Raw genomic sequence first — 16,978 nt, forward strand, 5'->3', positions numbered from 1 at the left:
TGCAGATGACTTCGATATCATTGCCAGGAACTTTGCGACGGCGGAGGCAATCTACGCCAGACTGAAAGCGGAGTCAAGGAGAATTGGGCTAAAAATAAATGCGTCGAAGACCAAATACATGAAAGGAAGAGGCTCAAAGGAAACAAACGAGCGCCTCCCACGGACGGTAGCCGTTGACGGCGACGAACTAGAAGTGGTAGAGGAGTTCGTGTATTTGGGATCGCTGGTGACCGCGGACAACAACACTAGTAAGGAGATCCAGCGGCGCATCCAAGCAGGAAATCGGGCCTACTTTTCCCTTCGTAAAACGCTACGATCAGGAAGCATACGCCGCCGCACGAAGCTAACAATGTACAAAACCATTATTAGACCGGTAGTTCTTTATGGACTTGAAGCCATGACGCTGCCCTCGGAGTACATACGCGCCCTTGCCGTATTCGAGCGGAAAGTGCTACGAAGGATTTTGGCGGAGTCCAAACTGAAAGCGGAGAATGGCGGAGGCGTATGAATCACGAGCTACAGGCACTGCTTGGGGAGACTCCCATCGTACATCTAGCGAAAGTTAGCAGGCTACGGTGGGCCGGACACGTCGTAAGGATGCCTCTTCAACAGTCCTCTTCAACAACCCCACCGGCACCAGGAACAGGGTGGCCCAACTTGCACGATGGCTCGACCAGGTCGAAAGCGATTTGGGACTTCTGAGACGACTATGAAATTGGCGACGAGTGGCCCAAGACCGAGTTGAATGGAGACGAGTGCTTGAAACAGCACGAGCCACCCCGGTTCTATGCTGCTGAAGAAGAAGAAGAAGTCTTATTTGAAAGGTATTATTGCCTAGTATATCACTATTGAATTGTTTCGTGGTCCGATGTTTCGTTTAACCTTATTATTAGAAAATCGCTTGAATTCGTCAAACACTGGCTAAAAAATTATTAGAAAATAGCAAGAGAATGGCTTAAAAGCAACTAGAAAATAACCAGCAAAAAGCTATGACATTAATAGAAAATAGGTAGAAACTGGCTACACAAAAGCTTGAAAATGGGTGAAAAATAATTGAAAACAACCAGAAAATGATTAGAAAATAACTAAAAAGTAATGGCAAAATCACTTGATTGGTTAGAAAATTATTAGAAAAAGTTTTGCAATTGACTAAAAATGGCTATAAAAAGGCCAAAATATGATATTTGGCATTTTAAATCCAAGAAGAGTTATTTTTAGAAAGTTGAAGGTGCGAAAAACCCAAAAGCGAAATAAAACTTAAAATAATGCAAAAATTCTTAGAAAATGGGTATTTTCGGAATGAGGATGACTTGAAACAGGTAAAAAAATGATATTTGGTGTCATTTTGCTTTCGAAGAGTAAAAATTATATGAAAATCCGTGAAGTTTGGGTATTTTCGGAATGAGAATGACTGTTGCTACATTCCGTTTTCTGAATTTGCCCTTTTGTTTTTATTAGACAGGCTTCACGCACAGCTGTAAGAGTACAGGACAATTGCCGGACTAGTGATAGGATCCTATTGCCACCAACAGCCTCTCCTAGCCGAGATTCAAACAAACGAAAACCGAGACCAGCTGGGAGAATTACTTAATGGATAGTTAAGTAATTGTGCTGACAGTAATTGGAGAAACCAAAAGTATATTTTACGCGTTATTTCGAAGTCGAATGGTAGGTAAAAGCCATTCGAAAATTATCGAACTCTTAAGTATAGGTAATTTGAAGGTTTTAAAATTGTGCACTATCGAGAAATATGCAAACATGTGTTTTATCATGCTCATATGATGACTTTCGTGACCAATTTTGACAATAAAAGCCATTATAGGTTTGCAATAAAACCCGAATTGTTGCTGAATTATTGAGCTGATGTTAGGATTTGGAGCACGACTACCCAGAACCGACAACTTAGTCTCTTTCAGATCACACAGATTTTATTTTTAACTTGTGTTGTAAATTTCTCAAATCCTGAAGGATTTGCAAAGATCGGGAACTAGCACATCATAAAATAAACAAAGAGAGGTGCGGAGTGAGTTATGTAGGTCCTTTTTCCCAACTAATAACGCTCCATTCTGTAAACTCGACTCCAAATAAATTTATTACGGCTCAACGGTATTTTCACTTTTCGAATGAAACTGGTAAACCATTTACTAGTTATTTTAATTTTGCCAGCAGAAAGGCTGTCAGTATTTATGTTTAATGCACCTATTTTCTCCGTTTTTCGAATCGTTTTGTTTTAGTTCTATTTTAGGGCAGAGTGCAAATGGCGAAAATAAAAGCAACTCCTGATTACTGTTCGTTCGTTTTTTTTCTCGTGGTGCTTAAACACGTCAAACAAAACGTTAGTAATCACCGTCCTACATGCACGTTTCACCGTGACGCGACGTCGTCGTCGTCGTCGGTTGTCGGGATCGCCGTCAGTCAACATGACTGCACCGGTTGTGAACGAAAAATAGAAATAATAATCGTCCGTTCATTATGCAAAATCCAATTACCGATGCAGCAGTTGTGCAATACCGGCGTGCGGAAGAGTGCACGGCTTTTTTTTTCTAATAAAATGTGTACCTATTATTTTGATCATTCATGAATGCGGTGTGGAAAACAGTACAGCCCTCGAGCGAAACCAAACCATCAGCCAGCAGTTCCATGACGCCATGACGTTCGTTATGGTGGCCCAATAATAATCGGTACCTGCCCGGGGGGGAAAAGCAAGTAATTTTCGGTCCATTAGGCTCGGAGTGCTTACCTGTACTCGGTTTGGCTTTTCGTCACGTTCCTATAGCAAATGTTTGGAACCATTGTTTTTGCAATGTTTTTCACTATTGTTAGAATATGTTATGGAAGTTAGATTTGGACTAGTTTTATGTTTCGTCGGCAAAAAAAAACAATTCATTTAATCAGCTTGTAGTGTACCACTTTAGACTAATGCGGCTCAACTTTGGAGAAACACCTGCTCACTGCCATAGCAGGTCGAACAAAAAATAACTTTGAAATGTCTAGAAAAGGGTAAAATTTATTCCAACCCGTGCCCCAAACGAAGCAAATCCCAATCAAAGGTGTTGTGTCTTGTGTGGGGGCCACGCCGATGGCGATGCTCTCGGACGAAAACCTGAGCAGCCAGTGAGTGAGCAGCCGGCGAAATTATCCGCTTCGCTGAACTGTCACGTCACGAGCCTCAGACTCAGACAAAGGATTCATCCGAAAGGAACGGCCAAAGTCAGCGTGCGGAAAGAAATCGTTCTTCCTACACTCGAACTCCGAAAACAAGGCCCTCCATCCCATTATACTTACGACCGAAGATGAAATGGTGAACGACGCCGGAAACTTTTGTTTTGATTTTAACTCTTCTAGGAAAATGATCATTTATTCATGTATGCCTGCTGACACACTTTAAGCCTTCGAAAGTTAATCCGAAAATGGTGATTCCGGGGGATGCCTGCCTGAAGTGTGCCGACCGACCGACGACCGTGCTTTGTTTGCCAGTTTCACAAACCGGAATGAGAAGATGGCCTGGTGGTGACCATATTTGGTGCACCCCCGCGGAAGGAACGGTACGACCTAATTAAGCCTAATTGAGGGCCTAAGAGGACAGAAATCTGTAATTAATTGTGATTAATGATTTCAATTTGTACCACCATTTCTGAAGATTTTTTTGCGATTTTGAGTAAGAGAGCAATTACACAATACGTTTTAAAATGATTTTGTTTTGTTCTTAAACATAGAAACATTTTAAAATAATATTAATTAAAATCAGCGACGTGGAGTAAGGAAACTAAGGAGTCTAAGTTGATCACTGATTGGTTATATGCGACGGGTTGACTAACCGAGGGATAACAGCATACCAATTTTCATGTTAATTTTAGTTCTTCAAGCTGTTACCACTGAAAATCACTATAATTGAGCTCTTCAGGGCGATCATCCATGGACTTGATTAGAAAAAAGATTTTTGCGTAAATTAGAATTCCTGCGTGGGAGCTATCATCAGGCAATTTGTTTATTAGAATCACCAACAATACTGGTCCTAAGTGACTACCTTGTGATACTTCAGAATGTACGGTAAATGAACAAGATTTGTTGCCATAAATTTTAACAAATTGTAGTCTATGTTTCAGATACAATCATTTTAGTTCCAATTGCTTCATGTCCCATTGTAGCACCAATTTCAATTCTAATTCAATTCCAATTTCAACATTAATTTTAGGCCCAATTTCAAATTTAATTTCAAGTGCAATTTCAGGTCCAATCCAAGTATAATTTGCTGCCTAATCTGCGACAGGTTAAGATTTTCCTCACCAGGCCATTTACCAACCATCACTTGAATAAAATTTAAAAATTTCAACAAAACTCGATTGGCAACCGAGTGTTTGTGAATTCGAGCAATGCAAATAATTCATGTTTAACGCGTCGATGCAGTGATTTAACATACCTCACCAGTGTTCAATGCTGGCACGTCCTTTGCAACCAGTTCCCGGTGAAATTAGCATGTAACACCTGAAAGAGTATAGAAAAAATCAAAGAACGTTTCTTAGTATGCTATAACACGCAAGTTTCGAAATCGAATTAAAACTATTGGCAATTCTCGTTTAACTCGTCTCGCAAGAAATGCTAATCTCCGATCACTACTAACTGACGAAAGAAGCCTCGATGAAGTATGACTCGGATCCGATGGCGTGGCGCCAAAAGGCGCAAAATAAATGAATGCTAAATAAAAAAAAGCCGAACAATCAACCCATTAATCGCAGTTTTCGAATACAGATCGATCATGGACTGATGCAAGAATTGTTCGAGGAAAGGTGTTTTGTTGTTGGAACCCATCTGCCAGCCCAGGGGCAGAGATACCTATTAGCTATTACCAGCTACTATTTTGTCGGTAATTGCAACAGTTTTCTGCAACGCTTCGACTGCCACATCGCATCGGTAGCGGCGACTTCTGCTACCGCCACTCGACTGAGTGGACTGACCACACAGTCTACACGAGTTGGTAATTGAAGTTTAAGAAAGATTGGCAATCGATCGATCGATCGTTCAAGTACCTAATTGGTTATTATGCGAAATTGTCTGTATGTCTGTACGACTGTGCGTCGTCGTAATTAACCGCAGCAGTGGACTCTTGACGTGAAGATTTCCGATGGTAGTTTCAACGATTGATTGGCAGAAAATTGGCATACTTATTATTTTTTTGCTGTTCTATGGTTTCGTAACTGACAAATTGAAAAAATAATTAAATCTCCACAAATAGACTGAAATTTCATAAAATTTGCTTTTCGTTTTTTTTTCGTCATTTCTTGAAACGAAAACGCCGTTTATTGCTATTTGAAAATGAGCTATGGCGTTCTTGACATATTCAATGTACTTAAGAGCACTAGCGTGCTCAGGCTGGAGCACACTGGAGCACGTGCCCCACCGATTTCAAGTCCAATTTTCGGTTAAGTCCAATTCCGAATAGAATTTCAAGCGATAATTTAAATCCAATCTCAATTTCTTCAAGTCCATTTCCACGTCCATTGCCAAGTCTTATTTCAACTTTGATTTTAAGTCAAACTTCAAGTATAATTTCAAGTCGGATTTGAACGCCAATTTCAAATTTGCTGGCAAAATAATAATTCAAAGTAATAAGGGCAAAGTACAAAGAAAAGTCGAAAAAAAGTATATTCTGTCACAGGGAATTTTTTAGCACAGACCTCCGTACTTTTCCTGAAGAGCAGCAGGCAACGGACTACCTCTAGATCCATCTTGGTAATCCATCTGTGAATTTGCTATATTTACAACACTGATTCGCACTCGTCAATTTCCACGAAATTGTTGATAACACCATTCATTGTGTTAGATTGATTTGCAGTGCAGTTTCTTACAGTTAGAACTAACATGTGGACAGCCAGTTAAAATATCAATTAGCTAACGTCCTCTGCATCTTAATAGTTCCTTTCGACAGTCTACTTTTCAGCTATTCAATACAAAAAATTCAATTGAAACTACTTAAAGAATTGCAAATGAAACGCTCAAAAACTATTCTCGAATAACACAGTCGCTGATTTTCCTCGCTCTGAGAATAGCTGCGTCACGTCACATGCACAAATATCCCGTCAGCCCTGAGCCCTTTTTCCGTGCAAGACAACAGTTCCGAACAGATTCTTGCAGTACCTGTACTGATTGTATACAATCTGGCCATAGGCAAGGATGACCGCTCACTTTTCTATGGCGTTTAACTTTCAGGACATCAAATTGAGCTAGTGTCAATGTTTAAACATAAAATTAGGTTAAGAAAAAGAGGGGATTTAACTTTAACAAAATTGTTTACCTTCAGGACATTGCAAATTGAACTAGTTTAAATGTTCAAACGATAAAATCGGTTGAAGAAAAGGGATGCTTGTTCACTCTGACGTACTTCCCAAGCACAGATATCAAATGGGTATAGGTTTAAACGTCGTGAAGAATCTTCGACCTGTTTGGGATGGGGAGTTTAGTTTCTTTTTTTTTGTAAAATGGTGTGTTTCACTGTCGTTCCTGCCTGTGAAACAAGTAAATCACGAAGAAAATGTATGGGGAAATTTGGCTTTAAAACTTTTCATCAATTTTCACTATTTAGTGATTTAAAAGGGTATGAAATGGAGAGAGTTACCTGGAAGGAGCGTCAAACATAGCTCTGGCTCTCTCAAGCTCCCACCTGGCGCCTCCACGCAGATCTAAGTCAAATGATGACGGTCGATGGCCTTACCCGGAAATGCTTCACGTACTTACTGAAGCAGCTAAGCTAGGAGGTGCGAACTAGAGCGCCTGTTCTCCAGGTGAGGGGCGGCTCTCACAGCGTCTGTCTCGTAACGGGCGGCTGAATATGAAATGCTGTATCCCGCAAGCTATACCTAAGATGGCAGACCCATCAGTGGGATGTAGGTATCGCGACCCCGGTGAGGTAGTATACCGAAAACTCAATTACCACGAACAACGAACAAAGAAATTCAGGACGGAACAATCGGTATAGGACACGGCAAGGGACAAGGAAACGATTAAGGGATAACGATTGGAAACTTGGTACCTGGAATGTCCGAACTCTCCATGAACCGGCACGGGCTGGCTTGCTTGCTCGAGAGCTGCATCAACTCGGAGTGGAGATCGCTGCTATTCAGGAAGTTCGGCGGCCAAATTCCGGAGAAAGGGAGTTCCGTGCAGTAGACCCTATTGCAGGCACTTCTTTTAAGTACCACATCTACTACAGTGGCGGTAAGAAAGCTGAACATGGAGTCGGTTTCGTAGTGTTGGGAAAACAAAAGCAACGAGTTATCCGGTGGAGGCCCGTAGATGAACGTATATGCGTGTTGAGGATTAAGGGCAAATTCTTCAACTATAGCCTAATCAACTTATACGCACCGACAAATGATAAATCCGATGATGCTAAAGACGAGTTTTACGACAAGCTTGAGAGGACCTATGGAGAGTGCCCAAAACACGACGTGAAAATCATCATCGGAGATGCAAACGCGCAGATCGGGAGGGAGGAATTCTTCCGTCCAGTTATTGGAAGACATAGCCTGCATCTGTCGACCAATGATAACGGTCTGAGGCTCATAAATTTTGCCGCGGCCAGAGGGATGGCCATCTGTAGCACCTACTTTCCACGTTTGAATATTCGGAAACAAACCTGGAGGCATCCAAATGGAGACTCTAGCTCTCAGATCGATCATGTCTTGATTGACGGTCGACACTTTTCGGATGTTATCGATGTACGGTCTTTTCGTGGACCAAATATCGACTCTGACCACTATCTCGTAGTGAGTAAGATTCGCGCAAGGCTGTCGAACACGGCGAAAGCTCGCACTGAAAGGACGCTGCGTTTCAACATACAGCGGTTAACGGCAGACGGCGTAGCAGTGGAGTACGCAGGAAGCTTCACCAGCGAATCGCAGAACAGCAGGTAGAAGAAGAAGATATAAATGGGCTGTGGAGGAACATCCATGGTGCCATCCAAACAACAGCGACGCGTGGAAGACAGCGTAACAGCTGGTTTGATGCCGAATGCCAGAGAGTGACAGACGAAAAGAACCAGGCCAGGAGTCGCATGCTCACTGCGGCAACGCGTCAAAACAGAGAGAGATACAGAGAGACTAGAGCTGCGGAAAAAAGAATCCATCGTCTAAAGAAACGCGAGTACGAGGAGCACGTGCTTGCCGGCGCAGAGGAGCGATACGCCAGCAACGACACACGGAGTTTCTATAAAACGGTGAGAAGCAGGAATTTTGCCATGCCTGTGATGTGCAATGATAGTGCTGGCAACCTGCTTACCGACAAAACGGCGGTAGCAGCCAGGTGGAAGGAGCACTTCCAGACACTATTGAATGGAGCGGTAAATGAGGAGATCAGCAGGGACAGGATAGAAATTGTAAGCGATGGTCAAGCTGTGGAGCCACCAACACAGGAGGAGGTTAAGAAAATTAAAAAAATTAATTAACAAAAAAAAAAAAGAAGAAGGCAATCAGTGAGCTGAAAAACGGTAAGGCTGCTGGGAAGGACGGTATCCCGGCTGAACTTCTAAAAGCGGGGAGCGAGCGGCTGTACGAAGCAATCCACCGGATCATTGTCAGGATCTGGGAGGAAGAACAAATGCCGGAGGAGTGGTTGGATGGCCTCATTTGCCCAATTTTCAAAAAGGGACATCGAATGGAGTGTAAAAACTATCGAGGAATTACATTGCTCAATTCTGCCTACAAGGTGCTTTCCCGTATCCTGTTCTGGAGACTGAGACCGTTAGCGGAGTCCTTCGTCGGCGAGTACCAAGCTGGTTTTCGTGAGGGTCGCTCCACGACGGATCAGATGTTTACCCTGCGCCAGTTGCTAGACAAGTTCCGGGAGTACAACTTGCAGACACACCATCTGTTTGTGGACTTTAAAGCGGCGTACGATTCAGTTAAACGAAATGAGCTGTGGCAGATAATGCTAGAACATGGTTTTCCGACGAAACTAGTTACGCTGATTCGTGCGACGCTGGATGGATCCAAATCATGCGTTAGAATAGCGGGTGAGACCTCAGCTGCTTTCGTGACGTTGGATGGACTGAAGCAAGGGGACGCACTCTCTAACCTGCTATTCAACATTGCCTTGGAAGGTGCATTACGAAGAGCAAACGTGGAAAGGAATGGAACTATCATCACGAAATGCTCACATGCTGTGGCAGGCTGCGGTGGGCTGGACACGTGGCCAGAATGCCCGATGAAAGAGTAGCCAAAACTATTTTCAGCAGAGAACCAGGAAGAGGCCGTAGACTCCGAGGCAGACCCCGCACCCGGTGGGTGTGTGCTGTCGAAGACGATGCCCGTTCAGCTGGTGTTCGTGGGGATTGGAGAACGGCAGCCCAGGACCGACGGTACTGGAGGACTATAACTCGTTCGGCGCAGGATCGGTAACGGACCGTTGCCACTAAAGTAAAGTAAAGTAAGTGATTTAAAAAATAAAATTTGTAATAAAAACCACACAATTGCTACATCTATTATAAATCGATTGGTATTCAAACCATCAACGTCCATTCATAATTGGCAGAGCTATTAGCGTTCAAAAACTTTCAATTCAATTTTTTGTGTCGCTCGCATTTTTTGATTTGTTGGAATGCCACCATATTCCAAACCATGCTGTAAGTCGTAGTCCTACGTCAAAAAAAAGCAAAAGAGGGAAAATGAGACAGAGCCAGCAGAAACAGAAAAGAGCACGACGGAAAACATGACAAAAACTAGAGTCTAGAGTAAAAAATTAGAGTCCAGAAAGGGAAAAAAGTGGAAAAGAAGAAAACGAAATTGAGAGACAGGGAAAACAGGGAGACTGTACAAAAAAGCAGAAGAAAGCTGAAAATCCTGAACAACATGAAAAAAAACGAAGATAATGTGGATAACTAGACGAAAAAAGAGAAACAACGGGATATTGAAAAAAATAAAACAAAAGACAAACGTGATAAAACGGAGAAGGAGGAAAAAGTTAAACATAATAAGAGGAAGAACAGAACAGACGATAATTAAAAAATAAATAGAAAACGAGCGAAAAAACAAAAACCGAGACAGAAAATGACAAAAAAAAGAAGAAACAGACATGAAAATGAGGAAAAACGAGACCAAAAAGGCGAAAATTAGAAATTAGACAATAGGAATACAGAAAGAAGGCGATAAATGAGAAAAGTAACTCAGAAAAAGGAACTACCGGACACAAAAAAGTAAAAAGCAAGAAAAAAGAGGATGAAACGGGACAGAAAAACCATAAAATCTGAAGAAAACATTAAAATGGAAGACAAAAGTGATAACACAGAGAAGTAAAATAACACGTGACAGAAAGAGGGGGAAATAGGATTGGGCAAAATTCCCGAAAGTATCGATAATTGAATATCAATATCAAATCCGCCGCTTTATCGATACCGTCGATATATCGTTTGTGAAGCATCGATATTAGATTTATCGATACTATTTAAGGCGGCATTCTGGAATTAGGAAATGCTACACAAAAAAAGGTATTCGGACACGTCGCTTTGTACGGAAAATCGCACTCGTGCACCGCCTGCCACAGCTGTTCGCGCCAGACTGAATCTTATGCTGCCCCGGAAACCACACATGGCGGTTCTTGGCCACTCCTACAGAGTTCCGCCGGGAGTTGCTCCTTGCCGGTTCTAGCTATTATCGATCTCTGTCCCACCTCTGCCACTCTCACCGCTATTATGGCGCGTAAAAAGCTGGAAAGTCTTTTTTAATGCCGTCAACGCCCAATACTAAACTCTCTGCTCTCTGGTCAGTTCTGAATTGCTGAAAATCGCGTATCGTATGCACTTACTGTTAAATAAGCGTTAAACAAGTAAGTGACATTGTTCAAAGTTTTGCATAAAAGTCAATTCCAACAAAGCAAATTTGAGAATTAAGCTTAGTAGATACCTGAAAAGAAAACTGCGTGAGAAAAAATCCTTAAAATACTGCTTTCTTAAGCTTTTCCTGGCCTAGTTTTAGCCTATATTTTTTCAGCATATCGACGTCGTAAATATCGATTAAATATATCGAAATATTGGCCTTCGAGTATCGATATCGCGGGTATCGATAAGGTATTGCCCAATACTAGGGGAAAAGCTAAACATAAACAAGAGGAAGAACGGAACAGACGAAAACAAAAAACCACATAGAAAAGGAGCGAAAACAGACAAAAACCGAGATAAAAAATTACAAAAAAAAACACATTTTTGAAAACATGGCAAATCGAGAAAGAAAAACAGAACAGCAGAGAGTCGGGACTCAGGAAAAGAGCGATAAAAGAGAAAAGAATAAATAAGGAACATAGAAAGAGGAAGCAGGGGAGAGAAAAACGAAAAAAGAATCCAGAGAAACCAAAAGAGAGACGAATAACGAGAGAGAAAAAAGAAAACCCATAGGAAAGCCAAGGTCAAATGGGATATAAAAGGATAAAAATGGAACAAGTGATGGGAAAATGGGACGAAAAAAAGAAAAATTAGTAATAACAAAAACGCTCTAAAGAAAAAGAAAACACGCAAGAGAAAACGACGAACAACGGGTGATGAAAAAGGAAAATCGGATAGGGAAGGGAAAATAAGAGCTAATCACAGAATAATCGTGACCGGCAGAGCGGAGCATCAAAAAACAGAAAATGAAACACGGAATAGACGAAGGCGAAAAAGGAGAAAGAAAGAGTTTAAAAGAGTTAGAAAAAGACGAAACCTGGAAACGAAAATAAAGGAAAAAGAAAAGAAGAGAAAAGATTGAAAACAGGAAAGAGAATTCCCAAAGGCGGGTGATAAAAATAAGGTAAAGCGGGGGTCAGAATTATAAAAATATGGGACAGCAAACAAAGAAAAACGGAACATTGAAAGAGGAAGCACGGGACGGAAAAAGGAAAGCGAAACAAATAGAGGTAAACCCGAAATCAAGTGCAAAAAAACAGAAGAGAAAAGGAGAAATATCGAAACAAAAAGTGGAAAAATAGAACTGGAAAAGAGACAAAACCGCAACAAAAAAAAGGTAAAACTTGTGAGACAATAAGACGAAACATGTAACTTGCAATTTAAAGTAAAATTTCATGTATAATTTTCTGTCCATTTTCGGTTTGAAGTAGAACTTTGAATTCAAATTATTCCAAATTAAAGTCTAGTTTAATGTTCAATTTTTTTACCTAGGCCTACGTCTTTGTTTACTATACTGGGACTGGTTAGCACTTTGTGAAAACGAAAACAGATGTGTTTGGCATGTGGGGGTTTTTGGAGGCATGAATTTATTTTTTGATGGTTTGAGACCCCTCACCCCTGTGCTAAGAGGATAAGGACTCTCATGCAAATAAACAGAATTTTTTGCGTATGTGCCATATTTTCTGCTATGTAACAAGCGGTAAGGTGTGAAAGTAAACTAGTTAAACCTTCTCGAAGCAAAAGATAGTGAATCGACGCCGTTACCTTACGTGCCTGTTGCCATTCATGTTAAAAGAGAAGGACATTCGAATGGCACGTCATATTTACGATGAACGTGCTTTGGCTTTAATGTTACTTGTAACCAATGGCCCTTTTAAAGGCCACAAGGGAGTTAGAGTAAGTTTATTGGAGCGTGTCAAGCTACATAATCATATTTAATACAATAATCTGTGGGCTGGTCATTCATTACTATTTCAACCTCTACGATGCTGACAAGTATTTTTTAAAAGAAATTTCTTTACCTCAACGGTTGCAGGCGTTGTATTTATGAACCCCCGTCCACGTATTGTCAAAGCCACCATTGCATTCAATGAAGAATTGAATCTGATTATTTCACTTTTGCTCTTAATGGCACTCACAGATTCTTATAAACATACATATGCCTGAAATGCAGTTTACATTAGTCTTTGATCTAATGATCTGATATAGTCCTACGTCACCCTTTCGTACAACCCTTAGGGCTGTATACCTTGCAGTTTTTGATTTCTTGGAATGCTATCCCAAAACTTGTCGTAAGACGTAGTCCTCCGTAAAACTGGACAAACGATATAGAAAAAGTGGAAAAAAATGCGAGAAAAAAAAGAGAATAAAAATTAGAATGAAAAAAAAAGGAAAGACAAAACGTGAATGAATGAGAGGGAAAACGGTACAAAAAAAAAGGTAAGAACGAAAGCGAAAAACTGGGAAAACGAGGGGACTGGACGGAAAAAGCTGAAGAAGAGAAAATCCTGAAGAAGATAAAAAAAAACGAAGATAATGTAGATAAATTAGACGAAAAAAGAGAAACAACGCCATACCAAAGGAGAAATACGGCATCAAGAAAATGGAGAAACAAAAACAGAAAAAGAGGATAAAACGAGACAGAAGAAGAAAAAAATTAAAACGAAATACAAAAGTGATTACACGGAGAAGAAAACTAACACGAGACAGCAAAAGGGGAAAAGCTAAACATAATAAGAGGAAGAATGGAACAGACAAAAACAAAAAACCGGATAGAAAAGGAGCAAAAAAGACAAAAACCGAGACAGAAAATGACACTAAAAAAAGAAAACCATTTCTGAAAACAAGGAAAATCTAAAGAAAAAAAGCGAAAAACAGAACAGAAGAAAGACTCAGGACTCGGGAAAAGAACGATAAACGAGAAAAGAACAGATAAGGAACATAGAAAGAGGAAGCAGGAAAGAGAAAAACGAAAAAAAGGAAATAGAAACGAGAGAAATAAAGCGAAACAGAAACAGGAGAAACCAAAAGAGAAAAGAATAACGAGAGAGAAAAAAGAAAATCCATAAAAACCAAGGAAGACGGGTTAGAATGGGTCAATCGGGATATAAATGGATAAAAATGGAACAAGTGATGGGAAAATGGGACAAAAAAAAGAAAAATAGTAATAACAAAAACGGTCTAAAGAAAAAGAAAACACACGAAGAGAAAAAGACGAAAAACGGGAGATAAAAAAGGAAAATCGCATAGGAAAGGAAAAATAAGAGCCAACAACACAATAAACGTGACAGAAAACCCGTTAAAGGGGAGGTATCAAAAAACAGAAAACGAAACATTGAATAGATGAAGACGAAGAAGGAAAAGAGTTAGAAAAAGACGAAATCTGAAATCGAAAATAAAGGAAAAAGAAAAGAAGAGAAACGTGAAAGAACGTTACCAAAGGCGGGTAATAAACATGAGGAAAAGCAGGACTCAAAATTAGAAAAATATGAGACAGGAGGCACAGAAGAAAACGGAACAATGAAACAGGAAGGACGGGACGGAAAAAGGAAAACGAAAAAAATTAAGGTAAAACCGGAAAACAAAAAACAGAAGAGAAAAGGAGAAATGTCGATACAAAAAGTGGAAAAATGGGACTGGAAAACCGAAACAAAAAAAAAGGTAAAACGTTGAGACAATAAGACGAAACATTTAACTTGCAATTTAAAGTAAAACTTCGTGTCTAATTTTCTGTCCATATCGGGCTTGTAGTAGAACTTTAAAGTCAAATTATTCCAAATTAAAGTCTAGTTTAACATTTAATTTTTTTCTGTTTTACTTGTCTCTGATTCTATTACGGTCCAACGCAAACTTGTGTTTTGTAAAGTGGAGGAGCGTCTGGTGAAACGAATGATAATTAGGGTGAAACTGGGAAATTTTGATAAGTAATGAATAAAATATGAATATGAAAAGATACTGGGTCGTTTGATGGCAGGTGGGACTCCAACCCACACTCTCTCGGTACACGAGTGTTTTGCAAATTAAACTACAGCCAAATATGTGTGCATATATGGAATTGTTCGACTGGAGGGAGAAAAATTAGACATGAGACTATCGAATAGAAGGGTTCGGCTGTAGTTTAATTGTCAAAACACTCGGGTTCCAACCGAGAGAGTGTGGGTTGGAGGACCACCCACCATTGAACGACCCGATATATTTTTGACCTCATATCGAAATTTCTCAGTTTCATCCAGTTTACAGTTCTTCTCACCAAACGCTCCTCCACTTTACAAAATAATGTCCAATATCAAGTTCAATTGTATGTCCGATTTTAAGCTCCATTTCAAGTCTAATTTATTTCCAATTTTAAGTCAAATTGGAACTCTGATTTTAAGCCCAATTTGAATCCCAATTTCAAGTATAATCGAAATATAATTTCATGTCTAAATAATATAAATTCAATTTATGTCCAACTACCATTCAAATTTTAAGTGCAATTTCGATTCTAAATTCAAGTCATATTTTAACTTTAGTTTCAAATCCAAGTCTAATTCAATTCCGAATTTAATTCCAATAAAATGTCATGTCCAATTCCAAATTCCATTTTGAGTGCGATTTCATGTCTAATTCTAAATGAAACTTCCAGTGCAAATTACTCTAAATTTAAGTTTAATTTCAAGTCCAAATTTACGCCCAATTTCCAGTTCAGTATATAGTAAAGCTTCAAGCCGAAATTGGCTTAAATTCAATGTTCCATGTCCGATTTCAGTCCAAACAGTCCGATTTCAAGTCCAAACTGAAATCGAATTTCTAGTCCAGTTGCTAGTCTAATTTCAAGTCCAATTTTAACGTTGATTTGAAATCTAATTGCATACGAAAGTCCTGAGCTTGCAATCTAATCGGCCGGTATTTTTGTGATAAAAAATAATAGACTCGCCTTCTTTCGATTATTTCGTTTTTCCAGGCCAAAATATTCTTCTGAAAGGTCGTGTGCCCCCACTTTTGTTTATGTCTGGGCACGCTAGTGCTTGGGAGTTAGGTAAACACAGCATTGATACAGCGCAAAAACAAATATGAATCATTGCCGAAACAATGACATCTCTCATTTTTTATGTAAATTTCTCAAACTGGCTAGGAACCGGGTGGGGTAACGAATCACAATCACAGGGGTAGCAGAAGTCTGCACTCTCATTTCGCGAACCTAAATCCAGTGTAGCGATGAATCATTCGACTTCGTGAGTAATCACCAGCCCAGAGCTTAGCTGTCAGCAAAATACACAAGGGAAAAATCTTTCCGGCATGGCGCCGCGCGGCGCGGCGCAAAGAAGAGTAATTTTTTCGCCATCACAAATCCCAAAATCGGCCGACCGCCTGCAGCAGAGCAAAGCACACATATGTGTATTGTTCGAAAGACAATCCCGGGCGAAACGCTTCGCGAACTGCGAAGGTTAAGCTTTTACGCGCTTTTCATGGTCATAGAGGGTAAATTTCACGCTTGAGTGCGACCTGGTAGCGGCGGCGGTGGCCGCGCTCGTGAAACTCGTGTGAGAAAAAGTGAAGAGCAACCAACAAAAAATGAAAAAAATCCAGCAGATCCGGCACAAGTGTGGCCCGTAAGTACTTTCCAAGCGGTGGATATCCGTTAGGGTTTTGTTAGGGCTGGTTTATTACAGCTAATGTGGGGTTTTTTGGCTATCCCGTATGAGAGTCGTTTCAAATGGTTGTAAATTGACGGTCTGAAAAGTTGGAAAGTGCCAATGCAATGTCGCAGAAATCATCAATAAGCTCAACAGAGCTTCGTACTTTGTACGTACTAAACTAATGTCACTTTTATAGACGATATACTCAATCACGTTTCGTAATATTTCCACATCATTGCCGTGATTCAAAATGAATGGCTTCAGCTCAGACGCCGAAGGTAAATTAAGCATGGAATTGCTTGAAGTTGATGTACCCTACATTGATAGAAAGCTTACACTTCTTCTCGTACCTGCATATAAAACGGCAAAATAATTTTTCGCGTTGATCCTATTCTTCTGCCTTGGTTGCAACTTTCTTCATAAACCATATTTCATAATCGCTTCACCACGTGAAATGGCCTTCAATTTCAGCACGGTGAGCTGCTGCTGCTGGTGGTGGTGGTGGTGGCGGTGGTGGTAGTGATGATGCAAGCGATTTGATTAACTCCCCAACATCGCTTGGTGCCATCGCATCGCCGAGTACCATCTTGCAACGGGGGGCCAACTGCAGTCGCCGAAAGAAGTACCATGCAAAGATGGACTGCCAGCCCAGCGCAGGGCAGGACAGCAACCAGCGGTACAATCAGATGAGAGCGCACGTGCTTTCGCATCAAAT

General features: G+C 40.5%; 1 protein-coding gene across 2 annotated transcripts in view; it reads right to left on the reverse strand.

Annotated features, from left to right (window-relative positions):
- Window positions 1-16,978, reverse strand: part of LOC128732948 (uncharacterized) — an 88,130-nt gene that overhangs the window by 20,567 nt on the left and 50,585 nt on the right. The window contains exon 3 of one of the 2 annotated variants that reach the window (XM_053826472.1): window positions 4,421-4,485. The exons of the other annotated variant lie outside the window; for it this stretch is intronic. The gene's annotated coding sequence lies outside the window, so the exon portion shown is untranslated. The remainder of the gene's footprint in view (window positions 1-4,420; window positions 4,486-16,978) is intronic. 2 annotated transcript variants of the gene reach the window in all.

This window comes from Sabethes cyaneus, chromosome 1 (genome assembly GCF_943734655.1).
Source record: "Sabethes cyaneus chromosome 1, idSabCyanKW18_F2, whole genome shotgun sequence".
Classification (NCBI taxonomy): domain Eukaryota; kingdom Metazoa; phylum Arthropoda; class Insecta; order Diptera; family Culicidae; genus Sabethes; species Sabethes cyaneus.